The sequence below is a fragment of the Carassius auratus genome, unplaced genomic scaffold (assembly GCF_003368295.1).
Source record: "Carassius auratus strain Wakin unplaced genomic scaffold, ASM336829v1 scaf_tig00214178, whole genome shotgun sequence".
NCBI lineage: Eukaryota > Metazoa > Chordata > Actinopteri > Cypriniformes > Cyprinidae > Carassius > Carassius auratus.
In genome coordinates, this window is record NW_020527545.1 from 281,000 (window position 1) to 296,312 (window position 15,313).

At 35.0% G+C, this 15,313-nt stretch overlaps 1 long non-coding RNA gene across 2 annotated transcripts; it reads right to left on the bottom strand.

The window, feature by feature from the left end:
* Positions 1-205: 205 nt before the first annotated feature.
* LOC113091271 (uncharacterized) lies at positions 206-14,347 on the bottom strand. Of its 2 annotated transcripts, XR_003287322.1 has the most exons (7): positions 14,082-14,347; positions 13,938-13,981; positions 13,480-13,609; positions 13,237-13,330; positions 10,597-10,694; positions 995-1,115; positions 206-457 (listed from the first exon to the last, which is right to left on the bottom strand). It is a non-coding gene; the product is annotated as an uncharacterized LOC113091271 (long non-coding RNA). The 2 variants fall into 2 exon arrangements; XR_003287323.1 differs by lacking the exon at positions 13,938-13,981.
* Positions 14,348-15,313: the final 966 nt, after the last annotated feature.

Sequence of the window (15,313 nt, forward strand, 5' to 3'; positions counted from 1 at the left end):
AAACAAATTTAATGGTTTCCGTTGGTTTTGTAATGGTTCTGATGGTTCCATTGCAAGTTTGTACTGGTCTTTATTTGCATATATTTAACAGTTTTCGTTGCAGTTTTATATTGGTTCTGATTTGAATGTTTAACTGATAGCTGGTAATTAGGCCATTAATTAATATAAGTAAATAATTTAAATTATTAATACAAACTGTACACAGGTTTTGTCAAGAATATAATGTTTTTATTTATTTAAACTTCATACCAACCTTTCAATAGCAAACAGTTCAGGTTGTTTTGCAAAGAATTAAGAATATGCACCTAAAATCAAAATTATTCACAGAATACTCAACATAGCTGGAATTAACACAAAACCTTGACATTACATTTTATTTTAATTATTGTTATTCATTAATGCATTATAGAAATGCAGGAACTATGAACTGTTTTTGTGGCTTGTAGCTGTCTCAGACCTGCAAAAAAAAAAAGAAAGAAAAAAGGACAATTCATTAGGACAATGTACCACATTACCAGTATGTGAGATTATCCATACATATATTTATATGGCAGTCTCAAAAAAGTTATTGATTTTTCTTTCATGCCTAAAATCATTAGGATTTAAAAAAAAGAAAATGTTCCATGAATATATTTTGTAAATTCCCTACCATAAATGTATCAACTTAATTTTTTATTAATAAAATGCTTTGCTCTGGATTTGAAATATTTTTCACAATATTTAGATTTTTTAGCACCATCAGATTCCAGATTTTCAAATAGTTGTATCTCAGACAAATATTGTCCTCCTAACAAACCATACATCAATGGAAAACTTATTTAGTATTATTATTGAAATAAAAATCTAAAAAATTAAATAAAAACAATTACCCTTGTAACTGGTTTTGTGGTCCAGTTTCACAAATAGGCTTGAATAATTACATTATCTACTTTTTATGGTACATAGTCTCTATTCACTTCGAGTCATATTAGATAAGAGGTTGTAGCACACTTACCACTGACAGTTTTATCTGGTTTATGTCACTGATCTCCTCAGCCAGGTATTTCCATACACTTAGGAGGCGTTTATTTCCTATAAGGTGTGGCCTTTTTTCTTCAGCTTCTGAGACAGACACTCTTGTTTTGAACACACACACACATACACACGCACACACACACACACACACACACACACACACACACACACACACACACGCACACACATAAACAAAAATTTAAATTCAAGAACTGATGGACTAATCTCAGACTTTAAATCTGACCAATCTCAAGTGGAAATTAAGTAGCATATGTGACCTGTGCTGGCAAAGTTAGTCACAATGAGCAAAAATCAGTTGAGGTTTTTTTTCCTCATTAAAAAGTCTTTCAAAATGATGTATAACTGTATATATATATATTAAAAAAAGACTGAGCTACACCCGTTTGAAGTTGAAAGAGTTGGCAAAGTCAACTCTTTTCTATTTTCTAAAGGTTCCAAACCAAAATCACTGAGCAACATTGCATCTTTTCCTGCAGTTCTTTTCTTAATAATAATTCACTTTTTTATTTTACATCCGAACAAAAGCATTCAAGTAAGAAAAACTAATAATCAAATGTAAAATCCCTTTATTCATTACAAATAAATTAATTATTAAAACTATAAAAGCAGTTCAATTAGTCATTCTGTGTATACAGGTGCTTGTCATATAATTAGAATATCATAATTTCAATTCAAAAAGTGAAACTTGTATATTATATTCATTCATTACACACAGACTGATATATTTATTTATATCTGACAACTAAGGAAAATCCCAAATTCATTATCTTAGAAAATTAGAGTATAACTTAAGACCAATACAAAGAAAGGATTTTTAGAAATCTTGGCCTGCTGAAAAGTATGAACATGAAAAGTATGAGCATGTACAGCACTCAATACTTAGTTGAGGCTCCTTTCCCCTGAATGACTGCAGCAGTGTGGTGTGGCATGGAGTCGATCAGTCTGTGGCACTGCTCAGGTGTTATGAGAGCCCAGGTGTCTCTGATAGTGGCCTTCAGCTCTTCTGCATTCTTGGGTCTGATTTATCACTACTCAGCAGGAGTCCAGTCCTTTTTGAAGCGAGACACTTCTGGTTCTGTCTGTTGTTCAAGAGTGGCTTGACACAAGGAATGCGAAGCTGAAACCCATGTCTTGCATACGTCTGTGTGTAGTGGTTCTTGAAGCACTGACTCCAGCTGCAGTCCACTCTTTGTGAATCTCCCCCACATTTTTGAATGGGTTTTGTTTCACAATCCTCTCCAGGGTGCAGTTATCCCTATTGCTTCTACACTTATTTTCTACTACATCTTTTCCTTCCTTTCTCCTCTCTATTAATGTGCTTGGACACAGAGCTCTGTGAACAGCCAGCCTCTTTTGCAATGACCTTTTGTGTCTTGCCCTCCTTGTGCAAAGTGTCAATGGTCGTCTTTTGGACAACGGTCAAGTCAGCAGTCTTCCCCATGATTGTGTAGCCTACAGAACGAGACTGAGAGACCATTTAAAGGCTTTGCAGATGTTTTGAGTTAATTAGCTGATTAGATTGTGGCAACAGGTCTTCAATATTGAACCTTTTCACAATATTCAAATTTTCTGGGATACTGAATTTGGGATTTTCCTTAGTTGTCAGTTATAAACATCCAAATTAAAAGAAATAAAGATTTGGAATATATCAGTCTGTGTGTAATGAATGAATATAATATACAAGTTTCACTTTTTGAATGGAATTAGTGAAATCAACTTTTTGATGATATTTTAATTATATGACCAGCACCTGTATTTATCAGGATATATATATTGAAGGAGTGGATGCCGATTTGCCATATCCTTCATACTGATATTAATTATTTTATTACATGATTTCTTGTTTGACTATTAATCAAGTTATAGCAAGAGTGAAATGTGTAACCTTATGTGTGCTGTATTTCTTTTCCTCAAGATTAATGTCCACATATTATGTGTGTGTATCCAACCGTAATGATAAGACACTCGCCAGTGCTAGAAAGCCTTGAATTTTAGATAAGTTCTCTGTGTATGTGTGTTAGTATCTGTCTGTACAGGGAGAAGCTCAGACAGTCCCAGGACAAACGATCAACTGCCAGTGTCCAGCATATCAGATATACGTCTTTGGAGAGTTTTATCTAGGTTTTGGAACCAATCAGAATTTTGTTGACTCATGTATTGACGCAATTAGTATCCTCTGTCAGGGTATAACTGTGGTTGATTTTGTATTGTACTGGGGGCGGCCTGTGAACTCCTTCGAGAGTGTTGAAGCTGACTTCTGCTGATGAAATTGCAAACTATTTTCTTCAAGTAAAATTATTATTATTAATTGAACTCATCTCTGAGTCCTGGTCTTCATTGCGACATATCTGGTCCTTGGGTTTTAACTGTAAATTCCCCTACAGTTAATGGTGGAGGATCGACGGGCAATAGTTCTTTGGTGACATCCCTGATCAATCATCAAACCAAGGTAGGAAAGATTTTAGATTTAATAGTATTGGTTAGGGACTGTCTGTAAGTGGAGGGGGTCGAGAGAAGGAGGAACGATAGACTCACTCAGACGTGAGGGGGTAGACACCAGCTCCAGGGTGGAGTAGGTAAATTGGTGTCACAATATACCTGTAAATAAGTAACCTTGTGAGTATAAGGGGTACAAGTACACATCGGTAGGTCTTGATATAAGATATTTAGAGATGTGTACAGTTACAGAGGGAACAGGTGCACACCTATAGGTCTTAGAGAGAGACGTAAAAATTTGTTTCTAGGTGTGCACAGTCCAGGGGGGGACAAAAACGCATTCTTAACAGGCATGTGAACCCGTAAAGGGCAGTGCTGGGTCAAGCACCGAGGGACAAGGGACACATAGAGCCGTAAATAGGCAGTGCTGGGTCAAGCACAGAGAGCCAAAAGCACGAGAGGCCATAAAGGGCAGTGCATTTACGGCCAGGGAAGCCAAAGTAGGGGTATGGGAAATCCCGAGAAGAATGTAAGACGCTAGACGGGGGTTCTAGTCGTATCTCGCTCTTCCAACTCTCGATCACCCACCATTACAGACAGGGGCGCCCCGAGCTTAGAAATAGGCCAGGTCAGTGGTTAGGGAAAAGAGTATCCAAAATTAGTGTTTAAAAATAAATAGTGTTAATTCATATGTGCACCTATAAAAATATAGGGATATATGCAAAGGGAAAGTATTGATTGATCTGGGATGCCTCAGGAACAACCCCAAAAGAGCTAAAATGTAGTTTTCATGACCCTGATTGGATTGGACCAGTATATGGAAATTCTGGAATATACTTTGCAATTTCATCACGCAGAAGTCAAGTGCTGTTGGTAAGATCGCCGCCTCAATATGTTTTTGGTTTATGATAGAAATATGACTGACAAATTAGGTAACCTGGTCAGCCCTGATAGAAATAATGAAACAGAAGAGAGCAAATGCTGTAAACAGTTTGGCTCTGAAGCTCTGACTTTAAAAAATATATATATTCTCTGAATTCATTTAAAGAATGATCAGTCTGAGCTTTAATTCTGATTGTAATGTTAAAACAAAAACTTGATTGGCTTTAAACTTAGAAAGAACCTGAGAAATAAACATTTATAAATGTATGTGCCGATTTGTTAAAAATAATCCCAGAAGTAACTGAGTGATGATTTAATCTGATTCTCTGTGCATAGAAGGTTTAAATGACAAAGAATGATATCATAAGACCTGTTCCAGTTCCTATATAATTGTTGAAAGTCCTGACAAGGAATACTGAACAGAATTCTGGGTTAGTGAAAAAAAAAAAACTGTAGGCACACAAATTGGCAGTGGCATTTTGGAAAAACTTAGAAGCTTATGTTTTGTTAAAAAAAGATAAAATTACTTTGACTACAATGAAGCCGTTGTTTTATCTCATGCTGGCCCCCACCATGACTCTGGCTTAAGCTTTAAAAGTACCAGAGACATGTTCTGAGTAAAAAAAAAAAAATGTAATTTCTATATTTACTAATGTTTGGCCAAAAGAGTAATTTTATTGTTGGATTGCAAAATTGTAGTCACGCAGCATCATAAAAAAAGAAAAAAAGAAGAGAAAAGAAAATTATTTTTTGTTTATGAGATGATAAAGTTGTAAACAAGTAACATAAACGGGGGTTTCAAAGTAACTTTGAAGACAGCATGCTAGCAAGACCCAAAGTAATATACCTGGGTCAGATAACCTCTGACAGATTTAAAACCAATGTTGAAATTCAGAAGCCATGGCCAGAATTAAGTGAATGAATAAATACAAGTTGATGTAAAAGTAATGACAATGACTGCAAAGAACTTTGAGAAACATTTGAGTTGCGAAAATAAAGTAAAAATACAAATATAAAGATGTTTATTTTTAAAATGCATATAATTTCTGACAAGTTTTAAACTGGGCTAGAGTAAAATGATAGTACGATGAAATTATGTTAAAAATGAATGAAAATGCATTGTTACGAGTCCTGAATCCCTCAGAGTTCTCTCTCTCTCTCATTCAAAGTAAGCTAAAATGCCGTTATCTGAGCTTGTGTTTAAGTGATAAGATATTTATAGTACAGCAGAGTGTTTCAGTCAAATCATAGGCAGAGATGCTAAAGGACATGCTAAAAAGAGTTCAGATTTAATGCATTAAGAGGGCAATTGGTAGTTAAATGTTCAACTGCCCAATGCATGTAAGAAATAAGAGATTATAAAAATAATGAATAACAATTTAGGAGCAATTGTTGAAGAGACATGAGGTCTTTAAAATCATAATACAGACCCTGAGCTATAGATGTAATAATTTTGAATAGTTAAACAGTTGTATTGCTATTTGTTCTATGACCAGTAACTTATCTGTCTTATTTTTAGTCTCCACCATCATACAGGGCCTGATGGCTGCAGCTACAGAAGCAATAGAAAATTACAATGAATGGACGGGTGTGAAAAATAAATTCACTGAGTAATCTCAGCATGATAGTTTGGAGGTATCCAATTGAGTTTAGCGATTAAATATTAGTTTGATTAACCTTTTTCAATGTTTTAACACAAGTAGGTGCTGTCAATGGCTCTCATGGTTCTTGAGTGCACCTTTCCTAAGCTGCAGGAAATACTGGATTCTGGAAGAAGACTGTCGAGGATGTTGCAACGGGAAAGAGTGGTTACCAGTGTGCATGAGGTGATTTCTCAATGACGGGTAAGATCCTCTTCTGGCCAATAGGGGACAACCTAAGGCAGGGGGTCACCGCCACTGGGCACCTGCCCTGAAGGGAGGTGTTTTATGTGAGATGGTAGTGGAGTTGAGCGGATGCTTGATAGGCCTAGAGCATCATTAAGAGGGGAACTGTATGAAGTACAGCAATCTGCCTCAAAATGTGAGCTCCTCCAGACCTGATCACCAGCAACCGCATTCCTTGATTGATTGTGTGACAAGCGTCCACAACTTGATGCAACTATGCCAGGGGATCACACCCTGAGGACAAGGAGCTTATTTATAAAGAGTTAATGGCAATGGGCTGTCAAGAACCATCTGAGACCATGTGATGACAGCCATTATTTTGAGACAAAAATTTCTTATGAGGCTAAAATGATATTGAACTAATATGTCTATATCATAGTCTTTACTCATGCAGGTCATTAGGCATGGCATAAGATGATTACAAGATATGGTGGTGGCTAAAAATGAAGACTGCTTCTGCTTAAATCAAGAGATGGTTTAGATAACAAAGGTTAAGGGAATTAAGCATGTAAGGTAAAAATAATTTTAAAGAAATGTTCCTAGCATTATGTATTTTAAACAGTTTAAACTGAGATTTTAGATCTAGAAACTTTGACATTTTTAACTTATTTGAATAATTTAGGGTTATATGTTGTAATGAATTTTATATTATAGTCTAAGTTAAAGTTTGGCAAAAATTGTCAAAATAAATAAATAAATAATATTTTGCACAGTAAGAGAGAGAGAGAGAGAGTGCTTGAGTGGAGGCAGGGATAGTGCTCTTCTTCTATTATTGGCCTGCTAAGAAAGAGTAACCAAAACAGAGCAATAATTTTAAGACCAAAACAACCCAGCTGATTTTTACTCTAAATAAAAATCATTAATGAACAGGCAAACTTTGAGATTAGATAAGAGACTAGGTTCAAACTAGGTAAAATGCACAGACAATGTTTAAGTTTAAATCCTTCTGATTTAATTCCAAAAGCAAACCTTAAATATGAGCTGTTAAAATATTAATGTGTTAAGTGCATGCACAAGGATGGCTACTATAAATTTTTGGGGGACAATTCTGTTCCTGTTTTGTTTCAATTGAGTTACTAACCTCTGGAATGAGTGTTTTATCATTACAGATGTGTTAAGTGAAATTACTTTACAGAAGTCGGTAATTCTGAGTGAAACTAATGAAAAGACAATGCTGAACATGGGACGAGCTTTAAGAGGATTGGTTATCCAGCTCTGTCTGCTACTGGTAATAATTACTTATTTGGTCTTTTATAACGCTAATTTAAATCACTCTCTGGATTAATATGTTAAAGAGTGTTTATATGATTGGATTTGTGAAATTTAAGTTTGCCGTCCAAAATGGGTTTAAAATCCATGCCTAAATTTAAATGAGGGTCTAAATTTTAACAAGTTAACACTTTGTTGTTTGAATGGCGAAGGTAAATATTTTAGACTTGACGGCAGAAAAACAGTGACAGATTGGCTACGTCACTAACCAAATTATCCAGAGAGCACCCTCACATAAAGAAGCCTGGTGGGAAAACAAAGGAGTGAATCCTGCTTGTGTAATATAGTGCAAAAGCTTTATGTAGTGGTTTATGTAGAACAGAGATAAGTTGAACAAAAACGTGTGGATAGCCCCTTAATGGAGCAAATCCATAACAAGAGGTTTGAATTAATTGAAATAGCACAGCAAAAAAAAAAATAATAATAATAATAAATTTAGTTTGAACAAAACAATTGTAATAGGCTCTATGGAGCTGCTTATGAACACCTGTCAGGTCAAATCAAATTAATATTGTGAACACTGACAGGGCTTTTTGATCATGTATACTGTTTCAATACAGATTTACAGAAACTGAGGATGTCTCTTTAATAAATATTTGGGCGTTTAGAACTAAGTAATAGTATTGTTCATTTAGTAATAGTATTGGGAAATCTGTGTGCTTTTTTTTTCAGTTTATAATAATTTTGAGTAAATAAATATCACTGCCAAATGACAAACATGAATGAGGGTTTTAAAGACATTGATCACGTAGCTGACCTGTAAGCATTTCTAACTGACAAAACAGTGAGAACTAAATTGACTTAATACGAGGTATTGAGGATTTGCTTCTGAATGTGTCATTAATATAGTCTGAGTACAGTAATATGGTATGAAAATTGACAAGATTTGCATTTGAAAAAAAAAAAAGGGTAATGATAAGGCAATGAGTATGGTTAACAGTAATGTCCTGGTATAAAATACATGCATGACAATAAGTGGATAGGTTAGGTGTATTTTTGAAGTTAGACACTTCGATACTTAAAATGTAATTTTGATCAAATGTTGTTAACAATGACAAGTTTGGGTTAATGGTTAATGTATGTTTAAACAGCATGTGAACTATGATGACTGCAAATGGATTTGTGGTGAAAGTAAAACTTAAAAGGGCTATTAAGTAATAAACTAGGAACTGCTCTAGGTTTTCAAAGAAATAATGATTATGATTATGATTATTTTTATTTTTATTTTTTTAAGATGGCTCAATATTGATCTTACTTATTTTTGGTTTGTTTATTTTTGTGTTTTTAACACCAAGTTTGGAATGAAAGGGTAAAATAGATAATCAATCTCTATAATTGTACCATTGATGGGGAAAATGATAGATTTTCATAAAATAAGGGTATCTTTACTGGGATTTAGGTTATAAGCAATGTCTGTATTTGGTATATGTGAGGTGACTGAGGGTCTGACATATGTCAGGAATGCAATAACAGTGGTTATTCATTTAGCCCAGCTTCCAGAGAATAATATATATACGTTTATTGTAATGAGTTTATTTTAAGATATGACCAAATTAACTAAAATTCATCATAGTTGTATAAAACATGCTAAAAGAAAACAAATAAGGCAAATATCCTTCTTAAGGGTTTTAAAAAAAAAAAATGAATTGGTTATAGTGTATGCGGTTTTCTTTAATGATTTGTTAAATCTGGTTAATGAATATGCAAATTTAGTTTTAAGGCTGTTAGATAAATGTTTTGTTTTAGAGGGTAAGTGTGAAGTAGCTGCAGTAGGAAGAGAGGCATTTACAAAGATATGTTGATGAAAGTATATATGGATGGAGGACACTTTTCCAGGTAGAGGGACACACAGAATAAATTCACTGGAAAAGACATTATGTGAAGAAAGACTAGTGCAAGTGGCGATATTGTGGGATTAAGTAAGTAGATGAATGTATATGGGAAATAAGAATGATTATGGGAAGTATTTTGTACAAAATAATGTGTTATTACTAGAAATGTCAGCCAGTACCAGAGATCTTAAGTATATGCACCTGCTTAAGTTGACCAACAGCCTGCATTCTTAGCATGCATCACAACTACAGCTGACCTCATTTATTAGACCAGATGTGGGGTATTAGACCTCACATTGATCTAAAACGGGGGACTGAAGGAGTGGATGCCGAGTTGCCATATCCTTCATACTGATATTAATTATTTTATTACATGATTTCTTGTTTGACTATTAATCAAGTTATAGCAAGAGTGAAATGTGTAACCTTATGTGTGCTGTATTTCTTTTCCTCAAGATTAATGTCCACATATTATGTGTGTGTATCCAACCGTAATGATAAGACACTCGCCAGTGCTAGAAAGCCTTGAATTTTAGATAAGTTCTCTGTGTATGTGTGTTAGTATCTGTCTGTACAGGGAGAAGCTCAGACAGTCCCAGGACAAACGATCAACTGCCAGTGTCCAGCATATCAGATATACGTCTTTGGAGAGTTTTATCTAGATTTTGGAACCAATCAGAATTTTGTTGACTCATGTATTGACGCAATTAGTATCCTCTGTCAGGGTATAACTGTGGTTGATTTTGTATTGTACTGGGGGCGGCCTGTGAACTCCTTCGAGAGTGTTGAAGCTGACTTCTGCTGATGAAATTGCAAACTATTTTCTTCAAGTAAAATTATTATTATTAATTGAACTCATCTCTGAGTCCTGGTCTTCATTGCGACATATCTGGTCCTTGGGTTTTAACTGTAAATTCCCCTACAATATATATATATATATATATATATATATATATATATATAACTGTAATTTGAATGTCGGATTGAAATGAACACTGTTATTAGAGTAGTTAATTGTTAGCATAAGTGCGGCTAATAATAATAATTTAAAAAAATAATAATTAGCATGTTTTTGTGTTTTGCTTTGGTACTGAAATTGGTACTGTGACAACACTAATAGTTAGACCTCGATTAATGTGTTCAGGTGCACTGCAGGTTGGAGCAAAACTCTGCATGTAAGTGGACCTTGAGAGACAATGTTGAGATCTCCTGCAATATGTCCTGAACATGCACTATAAAGAGACAGAATGACTTACAACACTGGTGTCCAGTCCTGGGCTGGAGGAGCACCGTTCTGCAGAGTTTCTGCTGATCCTTGATCGGCTGCTCAGGTCTGCTTAACTGGGGCTAAACTCTGAAACAAGAGAAGACAACCAATATTATGAAGTAAAAAAAAAAATGATTCAGAAATATGCACAACGTTTGAAAATGCACAAAGATGAGAAGAAAGCTATGTGTTTAATGAGAACTTTCCACTGAAAAATAAGAAGCAATATTAAGTCACAGATGCATTTTTATTAATTCTTATTAATATTGTTTAAATATGTTACAGTAACCTTGTGCTTTATCAATGATTTTCAGTCTCTGAAATAGAAAAGATCTATCAGTGCTGAATGGCATCATACATACAGTATTGTTCAAAATAATAGCAGTACAATGTGACTAACCAGAATAATCAAGGTTTTTCGTATATTTTTTTATTGCTACGTGGCAAACAAGTTACCAGTAGGTTCAGTAGATTCTCAGAAAACAAATGAGACCCAGCATTCATGATATGCACGCTCTTAAGGCTGTGCAATTGGGCAATTAGTTGAATTAGTTGAAAGGGGTGTGTTCAAAAAAATAGCAGTGTGGCATTCAATCACTGAGGTCATCAATTTTGTGAAGAAACAGGTGTGAATCAGGTGGCCCCTATTTAAGGATGAAGCCAACACTTGTTGAACATGCATTTGAAAGCTGAGGAAAATGGGTCGTTCAAGACATTGTTCAGAAGAACAGCGTACTTTGATTAAAAAGTTGATTAGAGAGGGGAAAACCTATAAAGAGGTGCAAAAAATGATAGGCTGTTCAGCTAAAATGATCTCCAATGCCTTAAAATGGAGAGCAAAACCAGAGAGACGTGGAAGAAAACGGAAGACAACCATCAAAATGGATAGAAGAATAACCAGAATGGCAAAGGCTCAGCCAATGATCACCTCCAGGATGATCAAAGACAGTCTGGAGTTACCTGTAAGTACTGTGACAGTTAGAAGACGTCTGTGTGAAGCTAATCTATTTTCAAGAATCCCCCGCAAAGTCCCTCTGTTAAAAAAAAGGCATGTGCAGAAGAGGTTACAATTTGCCAAAGAACACATCAACTGGCCTAAAGAGAAATGGAGGAACATTTTGTGGACTGATGAGAGTAAAATTGTTCTTTTTGGGTCCAAGGGCCACAGGCAGTTTGTGAGACGACCCCCAAACTCTGAATTCAAGCCACAGTACACAGTGAAGACAGTGAAGCATGGAGGTGCAAGCATCATGATATGGGCATGTTTCTCCTACTATGGTGTTGGGCCTATTTATCGCATACCAGGGATCATGGATCAGTTTGCATATGTTAAAATACTTGAAGAGGTCATGTTGCCCTATGCTGAAGAGGACATGCCCTTGAAATGGTTGTTTCAACAAGACAATGACCCAAAACACACTAGTAAACGGGCAAAGTCTTGGTTCCAAACCAACAAAATTAATGTTATGGAGTGGCCAGCCCAATCTCCAGACCTTAATCCAATTGAGAACTTGTGGGGTGATATCAAAAATGCTGTTTCTGAAGCAAAACCAAGAAATGTGAATGAATTGTGGAATGTTGTTAAAGAATCATGGAGTGGAATAACAGCTGAGAGGTGCCACAAGTTGGTTGACTCCATGCCACACAGATGTCAAGCAGTTTTAAAAAACTGTGGTCATACAACTAAATATTAGTTTAGTGATTCACAGGATTGCTAAATCCCAGAAAAAAAAAATGTTTGTACAAAATAGTTTTGAGTTTGTACAGTCAAAGGTAGACACTGCTATTTTTTTGAACACACCCCTTTCAACTAATTCAACTAATTGCCCAATTGCACAGCCTTAAGAGCGTGCATATCATGAATGCTGGGTCTTGTTTGTTTTCTGACAATCTACTGAACCTACTGGTAACTTGTTTGCCACGTAGCAATAAAAAATATACTAAAAACCTTGATTATTCTGGTTAGTCACATTGTACTGCTATTATTTTGAACAATACTGTACATCATATGTAATGATATTTAACAAGAGTTCTAACACTGTGTCGTCACTGGACAGCACAACAAAATACAACAGAGCCTTTTATAATCAGTGATGCTCTCTACACTGGATGCGGCACGAAACAATAAATCACAGACGGTGATCTGATGCCTTTTCCTATTTATGATGTACTGACACAAAGTTTAAATGATTTTTAACAGTCACTTTGGTGTGAGAGTGTGTAGCTTGGAGATAGAGATCTTTTTATGTTTCTGAAATAAGTCTCATGTACACTAAGAAAACTGCATTTATTTGATCATAAATAAAAATGGTAATGTTGTGAAATATTAGTACAATTTCAAATAACTGCTTTATATGTAAATATGTTGTACAATTTTATTCTTGTTTTCACAAAGCATGATTTCTGAAGGATTGTGTGACAGTGGAGACTGATGCTGAAAATTCAGCTTTGATCACTTATTAAAACAAACTTAAATAGAAAATAGTTATTAAAAAAATGGTAATTTCACAATTTAACTGTATTTTAATCAAATAAATGCAGCAGTGGTGAACATAAAATATGTCTTTGAAATACATGACAAATCTGACCCTTACATTTTTGAATGGTGTATGTTTGACGAATTGCTTACTATTCATGGTTCATAATGTCTAAAAATGTTCTTCGACAGGAGATATGACTCTAGAGCACAGCCATCAGCATGGAAGAACCTAGGAACATAAGCACTGTCACAGAGACAACAATATTTATTATACAATGCCAGGTATAAGGCATATACTATAGCAGAGGTGAAATGCAGAAAAGAAAAATAATAATTCACAGAATATATAATTTATATAATCATTTACAATAAATATATATATTTTAGTTTTACTTATTTAGTAATGCTCCTACAGCGTGGACATCAAAATGTGTGTGTTTTCATCCTCTCTGTCAGCAGCTCCCTTCAGAAATGTTAAAATCAGGAACTTCTCCTGCGTCATAGAGGTTTTTTTCTGGCACTTCTGAAATCACAGAACAAGTTTTTATTCATGTGTTTACCATGAAAGATCAAAACCTGAAGGTTTCAGTCCATTTTCACGCTCTATGTAAGTGATGTAACGTTATCCGGTTACGTTAGTGCACATTTTAGGATTAAACAGTGGATACTTTTAGGGTTAAATTAATTCGGTTAAGTTACTTCCATTCATCCATTGATATATATGGAGAGAGAGAGAGAGAGAGAGAGAGAGAGAGAGAGAGCAAGCTCATCTAGACACAAGATGACATTAAAAGCCCAAACTTAATAAACAAGAGCTCATGTCTATCGTTACCTCTTGTATTTAGCCTTACCTTTGAGATGCTAACGGACTTTTTCTGACGACGCTAAACCATTTCTATAAAGTAAATATTAAACGAAAGCGTATAATTTACATGAAATAAAGTGTCAGGAACACTTTAATGTACTATTTGTGTAATTTAATAGACTAAACTTACCTAAAAAAAAAAGTGAAACCACATTGAGTGTCAGCGATCAGCTGCTTGACGGTTGGGCTGCCGCCTCGTTTCCATGGTGACGTCCTCCGCTCCAGTTCTGCGGGCGCGCACATTACAGCACGTGGAAGTCACGCAGAATTTCACTGTTATTTCACATCTATTTTTGGGCTAAATTTGGACCAAATCCGACAGACAAAACAAAGACCAACTTTTCAAGTCAATTTTGAAGGCCATGACGAGTCGAGTTGATTTAAAAAAAAAAAAAAAAAAAATTTTAAATGAATTAAAAATAACCTTTCCAAATGACGTATGGTGGCAATCCAAGACAATACATACCACCAATAGAAAAAAGCAATTTACCAATAGAGACCCACAGGGACCATTACTGTGACCATTACAACCAACATAATTCCCATTATAACCATTAAAACCATTACAAATTTTGTAATAGTTTCTATTGTTTGTGTGTTCTTTTTTTTTTCAGCAGTAGCCTACCCACTAAGACCATTACAGTTTTCCAAAGAAACCACTAAATTTATTGGAGTCATAATGGTTTCTACTGGTGTCCAGTAGATACCACTAGAAGTTTCTAAAGGTGTTCTATTGGTCCTTAATGGTATCCAATAGACAATACACGCCACCAATAGAAGAAAGCAAATTACCAATAGAGACCCACAGAGACCATTACAGTGTCCATTAAAACCATTAGAATTCCAATAAGAACCATTAAAACCATTACAAATTCTGTAATGGTTTCTATTGTTTTTTTCAGCAGGGGTAACTTGACAAAAAAGACGATTTAAGAACAACACTGTCGTCGAAATGCAAAAACAATGCGTCCCTCTGTGCTTCTACTCCTTGGGATTCATCTAGCTTTTGCCGGTGAGTCGTTGTTTTTGGGTAAACACTATTGATTTTGAAAAGCAGTTTTTTTTGTTTTGGGCAAAAAAAGTACAATTGAAACTATTTTAATCATGTTTTGACTTAGTTTGACATTTGGATTGTTAGCGTTAGTGTGATTGACGCATTTTATATTAACAAACTGATCCATGTTGTTTAGAATCACTTTCATTTTAAACCTGAATGAGTGATTTCTGCCTGGAGATTGACAGATTAACTGCTACTATTGGTCTATCATCAAGAGGAACATCCTGAGTTACTAATAAGAATGCTGTTTCTTTTATGAAAGTACAAATTACATAACTTTTAATAAATGAAAAGTTTTATTGTGA